Here is a 17,318-nt window from a genome sequence, read left to right as displayed (position 1 = left end):
AAAGTGCAGCACCTCACATTTATCTGAATTGAACTCCATCTGCCACTTCTCAGCCCATTGGCCCATCTGATCAAGATCCCATTGTAATCTGAGGTAACCTTCTTCGCTGTCCACTACACCTCCAATTTTGGTATCATCTACTTGTTCTCTTTTATTCCTTTTCAGTTTGGGACTGTGACTTCAAATTGAGAATTAAACTTTGTACAGCTAACAGGGAGAAAGAAAGACTGATGCAAATAGCAAAAGTTGCTGGAAAACCTCAGCATGTCAGTGGAGAGAAAACAGAGTTAATGTTTCCGGTCCAGTGGCCCTTCTTCAGAACAGAAGACTGAGGTTTGCTGTTGGGAACTGGCCTGGAGGAATAATGCAGGTTGATTACTGTTTGAATAACACTGCTGATGAACCGGCAATGAGATGTTGTTATGCCCAGGGATTGGCAACCGGTAACACATTGAATGGATCAATCAGGGAGGATCGATGCTGATTGGGCAGTGATGGAGAATACTCAGAAAGAAAGAGGAAAAATAGAGTGAACTGGTTTTGACTGGGTTTTTGGGGCTTGGGGCATTCTTTTGCTTTAGAAATTGCTAGCTTTCTCAAGTTATTTTCCAATTATTGATTTGTTAAAATTCTGAGAAATGAACCCTCGCCTGTAAGAAATCAGTAAAAGTCTCCAGAGGTCTGCAGAAGCTGTTTGCATTGGCTTTGCAATTCAAGCAAGGTATGTCACTTTGTGGGAGGTACTGTGGCTCAGTGGTTAGCACTACTGCCTCATAGTCCCAGGGATCCGGGTTTGATTCTAGCCTCCGGCAATTGTCTGTGCGGAGTTTGCACGTTCTCCCCGTGTGTACATGGGTTTCCTATGGTTCCTTCCACAGTTCAAAGACCTGCATGGTAGGTGGGGTAGCCAGGTGGAAATGCAAGGTTACAGGGATGGGGTTGGTTTGGGAAGGATGCTCTTCGGTGGGTCAGTGTGGACTCCATGAGTCAAATGGTCTACTTCCACACTGAGGGATTCTGTGATACAGTCCTTTGTGCGTGCATTACACTCCATCAACCAAGAATTTCATGATGGACTGGTATTCATTATTATAACAGTTATTGAACTGGCAAATTAGAATTCTTTTCCATAATTTATCCCGTAACTATGTCTCTCTGTCCATCAGTATTTGAGGGAGCTTGTGATCATAGAAGATTGGGCTTAGGTCATAAATAATAATTAGATTACCTTGTACGTCATCTGTGTTCTGCTAAAGTTACATTCTAAATAATAAATTGTTAATTTGTTTTCTTTAAGTTATAAACCTGGTGTCTAAGGTGGGATTTGAACCCTTGCATCAAATCATAGCCTCAATCTCTCACTGAAACATGAGGAGGTTTCAGGAGCGAATCCATAAAGCCATAAGACATAGGAATGGAAGTAGGCCATTTGGCCTATTGAGTCCAATCCACCATTTAATCATGGCCGGTGGGCATTTCAACATCACTTAACCACACTCTCTCTATGGCCCTTAATTCCTTGCGAGATCAAGAATTTATCAATCTCCTCCTGCTGTACTCAGCCAACACTTCACTTCCCAGAAAGGTGTGAGCAAAAGTGGAGACCATGCTGACCTTTCTTTCCTCACAAACACTGCCTTGAGGCTTGTTTTCCTCTTGCTGCCTCACTCGAGATTGGCCTAGGACTGATTATCTAACTCAGTATGGACTGTCCACCAAAAGCGTCCTCTGTATAGTCTGGGGACCAGAGTGTTAAAGCAAGCTCTGTATTCCTGCAGGAATCTCAAATCTGGGGGGGGGGGGGGGGGGGGGGGTCCGTTTAAGTCTGGGTTTGGCTGCAGGTGACATCATATTCTAACAGGAGGTCAGTTAGCTCAGTTGGGTGGGCAGTTGGTTTGCGAAGCAGTGTCACACTAACAGCGTGGGTTCGTATAGAACATAGAACAATACAGCACAGTACAGGCCTTTTAGCTCTCGAAGTTGTGCTGGCCTTTTACCCTACTCTAAGATCAAACTAACCTACATACCTTTCATTGTACTATCATCCATGTGCCTATTCATTTAAATGTCCCTAATGTATCTGCCTCTACCACCACCACTGGCAGCGCATTCCACACACCCACCACTTCTGTGTGAAGAAGCTACCTCTGACATCTCCCCGAAACCTTCCTCCAATCATCTTAAAATTATGCCTCCTCGTGATAGGCATTTCCACCCTGGGGAAAAAGTCTCTGTCTATCCACTTTATCTATGCATCTCACCACCTTGTCCACCTCTCTCAAGTCACCTCGTCCACCTCTCTCAAGTCACCTCTCATCCTTCTCCCCACACCGGCTGAGGATACCATGAAGGACTCTCCTTCTCAAGCTCTAACCTCTCTTGAGGTATGGTGACCCTCAGGTTAAATCACAAGCAATCTGCTCTCTCTCATGAGAGTGCAGCCTTACGGTCTGATAAGACTATGGCAATTTGACTTGACATGTTGTAACCATTAAAATTGCCAGACCCCACCTCAGCTTCCTTTTCAATGATGGGACAATTCAGACGATGATCTCCAGATCTTCACATCACTATCCAAACTGAAAATTACCCATAGCATTTCTTCAAGATCTATGGCAGTAACATCAATAATGTGCCTTGATTCAGCACCTTTAACACTGTAAATCACTTTGAGGGACTACACAAGGAGATCACAGGATCCTGACAGTGCAGCTAGAGGCCATTTGGTCTGCACCGACCCTCTGAAAGCATCCCACCCAGACCCAGCATCCACCCCCCTTCCCATGGCTAACACAACTAACCTACACATCTCTGAACGCTACTGGCAATTTAGCTTGGCCAATTTACTTAACCTGCACATCTTTGGACTGTGGGAGGAAACCGGAGCACCCGGAGGAAACCCACGCAGACACGGGGAGAACGTGCAAACTCCACACAGATAATCGCCTGAGGCTGGAATCAAACCCGGGTCCCTGGTGCTGTGAGGCAACACTGCTAACCAAGACACTAAAATAGTCAGGCAGGTGACCCAATATATGAGTTAGGAGTAGAAGTAGACCACTCTGCCCCTCAAGCCTGAATCGTCATTTCGTTAGATCATGGCTGATCTAATTACTCCATATTCCTGCCTACTAACAATAACCTTTTGACCCCCTTAGTTATCAAGAATCGATTTACCTGTCCCTTAAAAATACTCAAAACCTCTATCTCCATTGCCTTTGGAGGAAGGGAATGTCAAAGACTCACAATCCTATGTGTGGAAGTTTCTATTCATCTCTGTCCTAAATGGTGTGTGCTTTTCTTGAAACAGTGGCCATCTAGTTCGCGAAACTCTTGCAAGAGGAAACATTCTCCCCACTTCCACTCTGCCAAGACTCCTCTGAATCACACATGTTTCAATCGAAGTGCCCCATACTCTTTCAAACTCCAGTAAATACAAAATAAAAACCAGTTTTTATACAGTATATAACTCACTGCCATATCTCTTCACATGCCCACCTTGAAAACATTATTCCTTGCTACCATCAGTTCTGAGGAAGGGTCACCGGATATGAAATGTTAACTCTGATTTCGCTTCACAGATGCTGCCAGACCTGCTGAGCTCTTCCAGCAACTTCCGTTTTCGTTCCAGTAGATACAAGCGTAGCCAATCCTGATAAAGCTCACCACCCATTCCAGGTATTACTGTGGGAAGCCTCCTCTGAAATACTTTCAACATCCTTCCCCAACTAAGGAGGACCCCGAAAAGACTTCGCTGGTGATAACAAAACTGCAGATGCTGAAATCCAAGGTAGATAAGCAGGAGGCTGGAAGAACACAACAAGTCAGGTGGCATCAAGAGGTGGAGAAGACAACGTTTTGGGTGTAACCCTTCCTCAGGACTGCAGAAGGGTTACACCTGAAATTTCGACGTCTCCACCTCCTGATGCTGCCTGGCTTGCTGAGTTCTTCCAGCCTGCTGCCTGTCTATTCTAAAGTCTTGGTCAGACCAAGGGAGAGGGTTAAGAAGTGAAAATGAAGGAGAAGATAGAGAGATGGAGAGGATTTGAGATTGAATTCCAGAGTTAGTTGCATTGGCAGATGAAGGCGTGGCCAACAATGGAGGGTTGAAAGTGTGTATAGGAGAGGCTCTCTTACTGAGAAAATTCAATGAGATTAGCTGCTTAGTGTCAGCTCCACAAGACTTGAGAGAGATCACAAAAGCTATGCCTTCTTGTCTAAATTTTGAAATGGTCTTTCCTCGACTAAAATACATATAACGCAAAATGATTCCAAGTTCCAACCAGGATAGAACTTAGACTACCCTCCTGCATCATCAAACCCTCACAAAACGTGGACTTTGCAATCAACAAAGATTAAATCTCTCCTCAAAAGGATAGCCCTCGCACTCTGGGAAAGTGGTCTAAGGAAGCTTCACATTAAACCACCTTAAGGCAACTATACAGGGCAGCACATTGGCTCAGTGGTCAGCAGTGCTGCCTCACAGTGCCAGGGACCTGGGTTCAATTCCACCCTTGGGCGACTGTCTGTGTGGAGTTTGCATGCTCTCCTTATGTGTGCGTGAGTCCCCTTCGGGTGCTCTGGTTTCCTCCCACAGTCTAAAGATGTGTAGATTGGCTGTGCTAAATTGCCCATTCTGTTCAGGGATGTGATGATTAGGTGTATTAGCCATGGGAAATGTGGGTTGTAGGGAAAAGGCGGGGGATGGTCTGGGTGGAATGCTCTTTGGAGGGTGGTGTGGACTTGTTGATCTGTTTTTGCTCTGCAGGGATTCTATGAATATCCTTCCTTAGTCACAAAGACCAAAATTGCACAGACTGCTGAGTGTGACCTCACTAGCATGCTAGATAGCTGTAGCATGTCTTCTCTGTTCCTATTTTCAACTACTTTACACTAATAGGCAATAAATGGGTGATAACGTTGGCTCAGTCAATGATGCCGACATCCAATGAATGAACAAAATAAAACTAAAGTCAAAAACCTTCCCCAACTGTTTGTTGGATGAATGTGTTTAGCATCTGAGTTTCTCTGATATGGATGCCCAAATTTTCTTGAATGCCAACATCTCATGGTTTCTCACCGTTTAAAAATAATGTTTTCTATTCTTCATACCCACATTGCACCTAACGCCAAACTTGCCCACACACGTAACCCCTTGGCAGACTCTTCGATCCTCCTCCTGCATTTACAAAGCGCCTCTCACACACTGAGTATGTCCCAAAAGCAGCCAACAAAGTAGTTTTGGAGTGTGATCACTGCTGTAATGCTGGAAACGGGGCGGCTGCATAGCACACAGTCGGTTGTTGCTCCTGTAAATTCCATGTAATCACTGTTTCAATAACAAATGGCCTGTTGTCCAGCTTATCTTGCATAATGTGTACCATTTAAGGACTCAGGGCATGCATCCAAATGATTGCTGCAGAAAACAGTTGATTAAATAAGTTGAAGAATGGGGAGCTTTTTTCTGATGTCGATACAATCAGGGTCACAAACAGAAACATCAATTCTTCAACTTAATTACCCAAGCAAAGTCTGACTAGTATACATACAGTATTAACATTATCTCTCCAAATCTGTCATTTAACACAACCCATCTTGTCGGGATGTTTCATGTCGCTAAACTCATTAGGACAGACACAAAGATTATTGTGACTACTTGAAATTTGGTATTATAGAATCCCTACAGCGTGGAAACAAGCCCTTCAACACAACAAGTCCACACCGATCCTCTGAAGAGTATCCCACCCAGACCCATTCTCCGATACTCTACATTGTATCCCTGACTAATGCACCTAAGCTGCACACCCCTGAACACCATGGGCAATTTAGCATGGCCAATTCACCTGACCTGCACATCTTTGGACTGCGGGAGGAAACCGGAGCACCCGGAGGAAACCCATGCAGACACGGAGAGAATGTGCAAATTCCACACAGACAGTCGCTGAAGGCTGGAATCAAACCCAGGTCCCTGACGCTGTGAGGCAGCAGTGCTAACCACTGAGCCACTGTGCCTTTGTCCTGATGGGTAGAAGATGGAAAGCTGAGCAATAGGCACCTGTTATCTACAATACAAATGTGAAATTGTAAGACACCAAGTTAATCAGGAAAACCAGCTTAGCGATGGTGTAACAAACACACAGAAATTACTGGAAAAACTCAGCAGGTCTGGCAGCAACTGTGGAGAGAAAGCAGAGTTAATGCTTTGTGTCCAGTGATACTTTTTCAGAACTGGAAGCATTAACTCTGCTTTCTCTCTACCAGATGCTGCCAACCCTGCTGAGTTTCTCCAGCATTCTCTTTTTGTTTCAGATCTCCAGCATCTGCAGTTTTCTTTTTGTTTTATCTGAGAGATGACATATCTTGGAAAGGACACCATGTACTGCCTAGTTTGATGATATTGTCGACTTATTGGGAAGCCTGAGCTTCCCAAACCACTGAACCCTGAGCAACAAGGCGTCAGTAATGAGCAGAAACATTGGAGGAAAGATTTGGACATGACACCTCATTTCCATTTGTTTTTCTTTACTATTTCACAGGAACAGTGGCAAAGTGCCAGAATTTGTGAACCCATCTCTAATTGCCCTTGAACTGAGTAGCCTGTGAGGGCCATTTCAGATGGAATTGAAGAGCCAACCACTTTGCAGTGGGCCTGGAGTCAGACTGGGAAAGGATGGCAGATTTCCTTCCCTGAGGGACATAAGTAAAGCAGATGGGTTTTTACCACCAATTTCTCCAGCATCACTGGGATAAGCTTTCAGTTCCACATTTCATGAATCTCATTTACTGACCCCATGGTAGGGTTTCAATCTGTGGCCAGGGAGGGTTAGCTCTGGGCCTCTGGATTAAACTACCATGGGCTTCACCAGGGACATCAGAACCAAGAATGGTCTACTGAGCTTCTCAAGCCTGTCCTACTCTCAATGGAGGCTGTGGTTCATATGTTCTTTTGCTATCTGACACAAGCAGAACTGTTTGTAACAAAAACAGAAATTGTTTGAAAAGCTCAGCAGCATCTGTGAAGAGGAATCGGAGTTAACGTTTCGGGTCCGGTGACCCCTCCTCAGAACTGATGGTAGCTAGGAAAATGTCAGTTTATAAGCAGAAGATGGGGTGCGGAAGGGGGTAAGGAGTAAACGTTGGGTGGGGATAGAGCCCAAGGAGAGATGAGAACAATTGGACAGACAAAGGAGTAGATCACGATCTAGCTGAGGAGGGTGAGTAGATGTTAATGAAGACTGTTAGTGGTTAACACTGGGTGATGTGTAACAGTAGCCTACGTGATAACAAGGCCTGGTGTATGAGGGTGGGGGCTAGGACATGGGAGAGTTCAGGCCTTAAAATTATAGAATTCAATATTGAGTCTGGAGGACTGCAGGGTCCCCAAGTGGAAAATGAGGTGTTGTTCTTTCAGCTTGGTGCTGAGCTTCACTGGGGCACTGCAGCAAGCCTGAGACAGAGACTTTGGCCGATGAACAGGGTGGGGTGTTAAAATAGCAGGCAACTGGAAGCTCAGGGTCACCTTCATAGGCAGGACATAGATGTTCTGCAAAGCGATCACCCAGTCTATGCTTCAGTTCCCCAACGTAGAGGAGACCACATTGTGAACAGCAAATGCAGTAGACTAAATTGCATTAAGGAAGAGAAAGTGAGTACTGCAGATGCTGCAGATCAGTGTTGAAAGTGTGGTGCTGGAAAAGCACAGCAGGTCAGGCAGCATCTGAGGAGCAGAAGAATCGACGTTTCAAGCATAAACCCTTCATTGGGAATTGGGCATAAGGCCTCATTCCTGATGAAGGGCTTTTGCCCGAAACGTTGATTCTCCTGGTCCTCAGGCGCTGCCTGACCTGCTGTGCTTTTCCAGCACCACACTCTCAACACTAGAATGTATGAAGTGCAGGTAAAGTACTGCTACACCTGGAAGTGGCCCTTGGATACTGAGAAGGTAAATGGGCAAGTGTTACATCTTTGGCAGTTGCAGGGAAAGGTTCCGTGGGGCTGTGGAGGGCGGGGGGGTTGTTGGGAGTGAAGGAAGAGTCAACCAGGGTGTTCCAGATGGGAGGTGGCAGAAGCAGATACTATAGCAAGAGGCATTTAGACATGAACAAGCAGGAAATAGAGGGATACGGACCATGTGCAGGCCGATGGCATTAATTTAGAATGGCATCATGGTTATCACATGAATAGTGGGCTGAAGGACCTGTTCCTCTGATGGACTGTCCCATGTTCATTTAGATTGTGGCGAGGGGAATGTAATCTTAAAACAGTCTGCAGGCAAGGAATGGGAGAAAGTGAGGACTGCAGATCAGAGTCAGGAAGCATTGTGCTGGAAAAGCACAGCCAGTCAGGCAGCATCTGAGGAGCAGGAGAGTCGACGTTTCAATCATATGCTGTTCATCATCCCACAGACAAGGAGCTTCAAGCAGAGAAATCCCAGCAACGTGCATAACGGGTGAGTTGGCCTGTGTGCAATCCCAACAATCCCAAAGACTGGAGCAGAGGCAGAAATCCTCCTTGTGGACCTGGGCCTGGAAAAAATATATCGGGCAGGGGTCCGGGAATGGTAGAATGGTTACAGCACAGACAGAGGCCATTTGACATATCCAAACCATGCCAGCTGTCTGTGAAAGCAATTGAGCTCACCCCATGTGTTCAATGTGGCCCGCAAAGGATTTCCCTTCAAATAGTAATCCAATTCTGTTTTGAAATGTGAGATTAAATCTGCTCCCAGGATGCACTGGGCGCATTACATGTATTGGCCATTCACTCCTCATCGACAAGATCTTTTCTCGTCTGCCAATCAATCACCTCTAAACCTGTGTCCTCTGGCTCTCGGGCCTTCTCCCAGGTGGCAATGTTTTTCCCAGAGAGCCTCCTCAATTCTGACAACCTGTATCAACTCTGCCCACAGTCCAATCTGCAGACCCTCATTCAAAACAGAAACGAAATCATAAATTACGTATCGTTTAAAAAATGAAATCATTTCAAAGAAGCACAACCCAGACATTTAAATTATGTTCGTACCCTGCTCCAGAAATTGGAAGAAAATAAATTTGACCTAAGGATGAAAACTACACAAATAATTCCAACTTCCATAATCACATTTAGAAAGAAGTGTGAAAGGTAAGTATCTAAATAAGGATTAGGAATCGGCACAGGCTTGATAGGCTGAAGGGCCTACTCCTGTGCTGTGTTGAATTGTATCAACTGGAATCCTAACACAACATTTCACCTGAGGAATAACAACCAGTTGCCTGGAAAATGAAATAGGAATCTTCAAGAAGTACCTTCTATCATTCAAAAGATTTATACCTGGAAATCTATCCATCTTTGCAACTGATCCTGGATTCCTGTGATCTGGAATTATTGTTGTTTCTCCATGCGTCTCTTAGCTGCCCGTATACATTCGTTTTCCATGGGATTTCTCTGCCTGCACCTTGTCTCTTGGTTAAAGGCAGCATTTATCTCCCCTGGGATCTGTTTTACTGTCAACAAAAGCAGCAGACACCTTAAAGGGACCAACCTCAATTAAACAGAATGGTGTGCAGTTACATCCACTTCCGGGTCGAAAAGTGTGGTGCTGGAAAAGCACAGCCGGTCAGTCAGCATCCGAGGAGCAGGAGAGTCAATGTTTCGGGCATAAGTACTTCATCAGGAATGTGGGGGCAAGGGGTGGAGGGAGGGGGGAAGAAGGGGTCTGAAAGATAAATAAGAGCGGGTGGTAGGGTGTAGGGAAGGAAGCTGGGAAAGCGAGAGGTGGATGCAGGTGGGGGGGGTGATGGTGATTGGTTGGAGTGGAGGGTGCTGCAGATAGATGGGAAGGAAGATGGACAGGTGGGACAGTTGAAGAGGGTGGTGCTGAGTTGGACAGGTGGATCTGGGGTGAGGTGGGGGGAGGCCATCACCCTCCCACCTGCATCTACCTATTGCCTTTCAAGCTACCTCCACCCCCCGGCCCCCTCCCATTTGTCTCTCAGCCCCCTTTGCCTTCCCCCAACATTCCTGATGAAGGGCTTATGCCCGAAACGTCGACTCTCCTGCTCCTCGGATGCTGCCTGGCCTGCTGTGCTTTTCCAGCTCCACACTTTTCAACTCTGACTCTCCAACATCTGCAGTCCCCACTTTCTGCATGCCTTACATCCCATAAGCAGCAGCAAAACTGGATCATAGTGCTCTAAAGGAAGAATAAAAAAAGGCCACGAGTAATGTAACATCCAGCCCTTTAACGATAAATCTGCATTGCCTTGTTTCCTTCGTGTTGATGTTGTTTTTTTCTGACATTGCATCGAGCATCACCATCACTATCCATACCCCTGACCCCGACGTAAGTATGATTCTGAATGACCTGTAACACATTTTTGACCAGCACGGATGAGATGGGCCAAAGGGCCTTTTTTAATGCTATGGAAGTGTTAGACTCTGAGCCTAATCAGTCCATTCACCCCCCACACTAACTGTACTCCTTAACAAAAACATTCACTTCGGTTCCCAAATCCCATTTCTTCAGCTCCCTATCACTGTACTTCCCAAACTGAAATCACATTGAGATGTTCAAGTGTGACCTTTTAGTTTATTCATGGGATGTGGGCATTGCTCAGCCAGCATTTATTACCTGCCCCTAGATACCTTTGACAAGATGCTGAGCTGCTTTCTTGAAACACTGCAGTCCTAAGACACCCACAATGCCATTAGGGAGGGAATTCCAGGATTTTGACCATGAAGGAATGGTGATGTACTTCCAAGTCAGGATGGTGAGTGGCTTGGACGGGAACCTACAGATGGTGGTGTTCCCATGTATCTGCTGCCCTTGTCCTTCTGGGAGGTACAGAGTGTGGGTTTGGTCAGTGCTATCAGAGTAGCCTGGTTGACTTGCTGCACTATATGGTTACAAATAGGGTGGCATAGTGACTTAGTGGTTAGCACTGCTGCCTCACAGCACCAGGGTCCCAGGTTCAATTCCAGCCTCAGGTGACTGTCTGTGTGGAGTTTGCACATTCTCCCCCTGTCTGCGTGAGTTTCCTCCGGGTGCTCTGGTTTCCTCCCACAGTCCAAAGATGTGCAAGTTAGGGTGGATTGGCCATGCTAAATTGCCCATAGTGTTAGGTGCATTAGTCAGAAGGGAAATGGATCTGGGTGGGTGACTCTTCGGAGGGTCAGTGTGGACTTGTTGGGCCGAAGGGCCTGTTTCCACACTGTAGGGAATCTAATCTAGTCTAAATACCATGCCTAGAATAGTGCATGCAATTTTGCTCTTAAGACAGGATATACATGCCATAGAAGGAGTGATTCCTGATGAAGGACTTTTGCCTGAAACGGGGATTCTCCTGCTCCTCAGATGCTGCCAGACCTGCTGTGCTTTTCCAGCACCCCACACTCTCGACTCTAATCTCCAGCATCTGCAGTCCTCACTGCCGCAGGGAAGAAGCGTAGCAGAGGTTCACTGGGCCAATATGAGGAGAGATCGGTCCATATTTGTTTCTATTCATCCAGGGGACCACTAGTTTGGCCAGCATTTATTGCCCATCCTAATTGGCCCAGAGGGAGTTAACAGCTAACCACATTGCTGTGGGTCTGGAGTCACATGTAGACCAGACCAGGTAATGATGACAGTTTCCTTCCCTAAAGGATATTAGTGAACCAAATGGATTTCACCCTGACATTTTCATGCCATTAATTCCAGATTTTTATTGAATTCAAATTCTACCATCTAATATGGATTTGAACCCAGGTTAATAATGGTAGTAACCCACCACCTCTCCGTTTTGATTTCCAAGATTTTGAAACTGAATTCAAATTCACAACTTGCCCTGGCAGCATTTAAATAAGACTGGACTGGGGTCTAACTCTGTAACGTAACAATTAGCAAGTTTCACAGCTAGGGAGAAAGGGAGGACCGTAGATGCTGGAGGTCAGAGTTGAAGAGTGTGGTGTTGGAAAAGCACAGCGGGTAAGGCAGCATCCGAGGAGCAGGAGGTAGATGACCTGGGAGGGCGTGCAGTGATAGAGAGAGAGAGAGAGACTCCCTGAGATCCTTGTAGAGGGAGGGAGGAGAACTTCCTCAAGAGGCTTTGGAAGAGGCTTTGCAGTGAGGTGAGAATCAAAGGGGGAAAGTGAGGACTGTAGATGCTGGAGATCAGAGTTAAAAGGTGTGGTGCTGGAAAAGCACAGCCGGTCAGGCAGCATCAGCAGAGCAGGAGAAGAGCTGATGCTCGAAACGTCGATTCTCCTGCTCCTCGGATGCTACCTGACCAACTGTGCTTTTCCAGCACCACACTTCTTGACTCAAGTTTCACAGTCAGTGGACTGATTATATTCCAGGTTTTTAAAAAAATTCTAATTCCACCATGTACCATGCCAGGATCTGAACCCAGGGCCCCAGAATATTCCTTGGTCTCTCTGGATTAATAGGTTGAGTAACAATTCCATAGCATCCCCAACTGGGTCAGTTTTCTTTAGAGTTTCAACGGATGAGCGAGGATGTGATTGAAACATAAAATTCTACTAAGGCTGGACAGATTAGATACAAGGAAGATACTTTCACCTTTCTAGAAGCAGGGAACATGGACTTAGAATAGGCCATTTAGGACTGAGTGAGGAAACATTTCTTCATTCAAAGGGAAATGAACCTGTGCAATTCTCTACCAGAGCAGGCTGTAGGGGTCAAATCCCTGAGTATAATCAAGAAAGAGAAATACATTTTGTAGATTTTAAAGGCATCGAGGGGTTTGGGGAGAAAGCAGAAACATGGCATTGACATAGAGAATCAGCCAGAATCATACAGCATGGAGGAGCAGGCTCGAAGAGCTGAATGGCGTCCTCCTGCTTCTAGTTTCTATATTTGCTATATTTATATCATGCCCCTGATGTAGAAATTAGAATAGGAATTTATTGTCACATATTTTTACATGAAAAATACGGAGATATTTTATATGTTGCCCCACGACTATGCCTATATTTATATCAGAAATCATACATAATAATTTTAAAAAAGTAAAGTTAAGACAAAGTTCATCACAGTTTGGTTAACGGCTCCTGGGTTCAGGGAAGGCTGATTAAGGAACGATGGAATACCCTGTTCAACAGTCATAGAGATGTATGGCACAGAAATAGACCCTTCAGTCCAACTCATCCATGCTGATCAGATATCCTAAATAAATCTATTCCCATTTCCCAACACTTGGCTCATCTCCCTCTAAACCCTTCCTATTCATATACCCATCCAACTGCCTCTTAAATGTTGTAATTGTACCAGCATCCACCACTTCCTCTGGCAGCTCATTCCGTACACGTACCACCCTCTGTGTGAAGAAGTTTCCCCTGAGATCCATTTTAAATCTTTCCCCTCTCACCCTAAACCTATGCTCTCTAGTTTTGGACTCCTCTACCCTGGAAAAAAGATTTTGTCTATTCATCCTATCCATGCCCCTCATGATTTTATAAAGCTTTATAAGGTCACCCCGCCCCCAGCCTCTGACACTCCAGGGAAAACAGCCCCAGTCTATTCAGCCTCTCTGTATAGTTCAAACCCTCTAACCCTGACAATACTCTCATAAATCTTTTCTGAGCCCTTTCAAGTTTCACAGCTTCCTTCCTATGGCAGGGAGACCAGAATTAAAAGTACAGCATTATAAAATAAATAGTGACACTAAGAGGTATGGGAAATATGAGGTCAGCTGACCAGGGAGTGTGTTTTCTGTGCTTGTTTATGTACTGACACCTGATCCTTTATACCCAGTTAATAGCATATTTGACCTGAAAGGTGCGCCTGTGATAATGTGGCATTCCCTCAGTGAAGATTGGCGAAGATTATCATGCTGACATCTCTGGAGTGAGACTATAACTCACCACCTACAGACTCAGAGCAGGTAGAGCCCAGGGATCCCGAGTTGACTACAATGCGAGAAGTTAAAAATCACACAACACCAGATTACGGTCCAACAGGTTTATTTGGAAGCACTAGCTTTCGGAGCGCTGCTCCTTCATCAGATGAAGAAATAGTGCTCTGAAAGCTAGTGCTTCTAGATAAACCTGTTGGACTATAACTTGGTGTTGTATGATTTTTATCTGTGTCCAAACGCAGTCCAACACTGGCTCCTCGCAACCAATGTGAGAGGCAGGTCAAAACTAAACCCTCAACAGCACAACAAGAATTGACGCACCAGGGCCTTTTCAAAAATGCCAGCCCTCATAGTCAAACTGAACCAAAACAAAATCTCAAGCACAAACTAACTAGCAACAGTGCAACGATGGAAAAGTACACGGGGTAGTTTCCCTTGAGCCTGCTACATCACTCTAGATCATACCTTCTAGTTCAGCACTATTTTCCTGCACTATCCCACATCCCTTGACATCATTCAGATAGAAATCGTCCAATCTCTACACTCAGTGACTGAATTTCTACAGCAATCTTGGATAGCGCATTCCAAAGATTCACTATCCTCTGAGATAAGGTGTTCCTCCTCATCTCAGTCCTGAATGACCTGCTCTTCATTCCATGTCCACAATCCCTTTTCCATTTCTTATACCTTTCACAGACTTCACCCCTATTGCTAATGCAAGCCCTACACACCTGTTGTCTTTCATTCCCTCTTTCTTCATTGTACTCTCTCTCTCTATCTCTCTCTCTCTCTCTATCTCTCTGTCCTCAATGTGATAATCCATGGCTAGTATTCTCCTTGCTCCAATCAACACCAAGAAAGAAAGAAATGCTTTATTGCCTTCCTGAGGTTGTGAAAGTGTTACTTCTTAGTTCAACAGAGAGACCTAGGGGTTCAGGTACTTAGATCATTGACAGTGGCTTCACAGGTAGACAGGATGGTTAAGAAAGCTTCTAGTACACTTCCCTTCATTGCTCAGACCATTGAGTATAGGATTTGAGAGGTCCTGTTAAGGTTGTGCAGGACATTAGTGAGGCCACTTTTAGAGATCTGAACACAGTTCTGGTCGCTGTGCTAGAGGGAAGGACATTATTAAATTGGAGAGCATTCAGAAAACAATTATATGGATGATGCTGGGAATGGAGGGTTTGAATTATAAGAAGACTGGGACCTTTCTTCACTGCTGTGTAAGAGGTTAAGGAGTGACCTTATAGAGGGGCATAGAATAGCAAAGGTCTTTTCCTCAGGGTAGGGGAGTTCAACGTTAGGGGGCATATTTTTAAAGTGAGAGGAGAAAGGGTTAAAAGGAACCTGAGGAGCAACTTTTTCACACAGAGAGGTGGCGATGCCCTAGTTGTATTATGACTGGAATATTAATCCAAAGACCCTAGTAATATTCTGGGGACTTGGGTTCAAGTCCCACTATGGCAGATGGTGGAATTTAAATACATTAAAAATCTGGAATTAGGAATCTAGTAATGACCATGAATCCATTGTCAATTGTGAGAAAAACCTCTCTGGTTTGTTAGGGAAGGAAACTATCATCCTTACCTGGTCTGGCCTACATGTAATTCCAGACCCTCAGCAATGTGGTTGACTCTTAACTGCCATCTGGGCAATTAGGGATGGGCAATAAATGCTGCCTGGGCAGTGGCACCCTCATCCCATGAATGAAGAAAGAAAAATATATCTTTCTCTCACAGCGGGTCATGGATCTTTGGGTCCTCAAAGTGGAATCACAGGTAGACAGGATAGTGAAGAAGGTGTTTGGTATGCTTTCCTTTATTGGTCAGAGCATTGTATATAGCAGTTGGGAGGTCATGCTGCAGCTTTACAGGACATTGGTTAGGGCACTTTTGGAATATTGTGTGCAATTCTTCTCCCTGCTGTAGGAAGGATGTTGTGAAACTTGAAAAGGTTCAGAAAAGATCTACAAGGATGTTGCCAGGGTTGGAGGATTTAAGCTACAGGGAGAGGCTGAATAGGCTGGGACTGTTTTCCCTGGAGTGTCAGATGCTGAGGGGTGACTTTATAGAGGTTTGCAAAATCATGAGGGGCATGGATAGAATAAATAGACAAAGTCTTTTCCCCAGGGTGGAGAAGTCCAAAACTAGAGGGCAAAGTTATAGGGTGAAAGGGGAAAGATATAAAAGGGACCTAAGAGGCAATATTTTCACACAGAGTGTGGCACGTGTATGGAATGAACTGCCCGGGAACGTGGTGGAGGCTGGTACAATTGCAACATTTAAAAGACATGGATGGGTATATGAATAGGAAGGGTTTAGATGGGGGTAGGTTAGGTTAGGGTACCTGGTCGGCATAGATGAGTTGGACCGAGGGTCTGTTTCCGTGCTGTACATCTCTATGACTCTATGCCTTTAAATAGTGGTCTTTGAATATTTCTAGGGCAAAGATGGTTCCATTCTTGATAAGCAAAGGGAGACTGAGATGTTATTGAGACAATGGGAGTAGGGAGTTGAGGTCGCATCAGACCAGCCATGATTTTATTGATGTTGGAGCTGGTATCAGGGACTTCCCAGAGTTATGGTCAACTTGCATTGTGTAATCGACAGCAAAGTCCACTTCAAAAACTAAACAAGAAAGCACAACTGTTATGATCTCGCTCAGATTTTGTCAACTCAACACCAAACAGCCGATTTTATGGATCTTTCTCTCTGGTGTTTTTGGCTCATGGTTCTAGCTCATTGCAGTATACCTGGGCATCTGACTGGGTGCCAAGCTGACAGGTCTGGTGATGTGGATCAGGTAGGGTCACCGATGAAGGGAATAGGCTGAGGGTTTGAGAGGCAATGTGGAGTGAGTAACCAGTCTGTTACCCGTCTGTGCAGGGCATCCAGGCCTGTTGGGACTAAATGTTGGTGATCGGGGTGTCAGGGGTATATCATTTGATCACTCAAGGGTCTCGATTGGCCCACAAAATACTTGGTCAGCCAGTTTCACCCTCTCCAACCCCCTCGCTGCCCCCCCTCACCCTCCCCCCACCCCCCACCACCACCATTGGTTTAAGTGGAGTGGTTCCGGTGAGAAGGCAAATACTTAACAAGCTTCAACCCCATCCAAATCCACTGACAGTGCGACATTAAACCCAGGATCCGAAATTAGCAAACAGCACTATTCCGGCTCAGACGTTTCTTTGGAATCCTCTGCTGAATATCTTGGTGACTGTCTTCCCTAGTTTTGTTCTTCTGCATTAGGGGAACCCCTCTCTCTGTATCCCCTGCATTTAAACCTTTCATCATTTTACCTCAGCCTCTCCAGGACAAACAAGACCCAACCCATCAGTGCTCACCCAATAGATCCTGTTAATTGAAACCAAAGGGAAAATGCTGGAAAATCTCAGCAGGTTTGGCTGCATCTGTAAGGAGAGAAAAGAGCTGACATTTCAAGTCTAACTGACCCTTTGTCAAAGCTGATGCTCAGTGG

General features: G+C 45.3%; 1 protein-coding gene across 4 annotated transcripts in view; it reads right to left on the bottom strand.

The window, feature by feature from the left end:
- gdpd4a (glycerophosphodiester phosphodiesterase domain containing 4a) overlaps positions 1 to 17,318 on the bottom strand; it is a 101,488-nt gene that overhangs the window by 71,422 nt on the left and 12,748 nt on the right. Inside the window, exon 1 of one of the 4 annotated variants that reach the window (XM_043692435.2) lies at positions 9,521 to 9,538. The exons of the other annotated variants lie outside the window; for them this stretch is intronic. The gene's annotated coding sequence lies outside the window, so the exon portion shown is untranslated. Of the gene's footprint in view, positions 1 to 9,520; positions 9,539 to 17,318 lie in introns of those variants that run through there. 4 annotated transcript variants of the gene reach the window in all.

The sequence above is a fragment of the Chiloscyllium plagiosum genome, unplaced genomic scaffold (assembly GCF_037043375.1).
Source record: "Chiloscyllium plagiosum isolate Xiang-an unplaced genomic scaffold, Cpla_swu_hap1 HiC_scaffold_6, whole genome shotgun sequence".
NCBI lineage: Eukaryota > Metazoa > Chordata > Chondrichthyes > Orectolobiformes > Hemiscylliidae > Chiloscyllium > Chiloscyllium plagiosum.
This window is presented reverse-complemented; position numbering and strand designations above follow the sequence as displayed.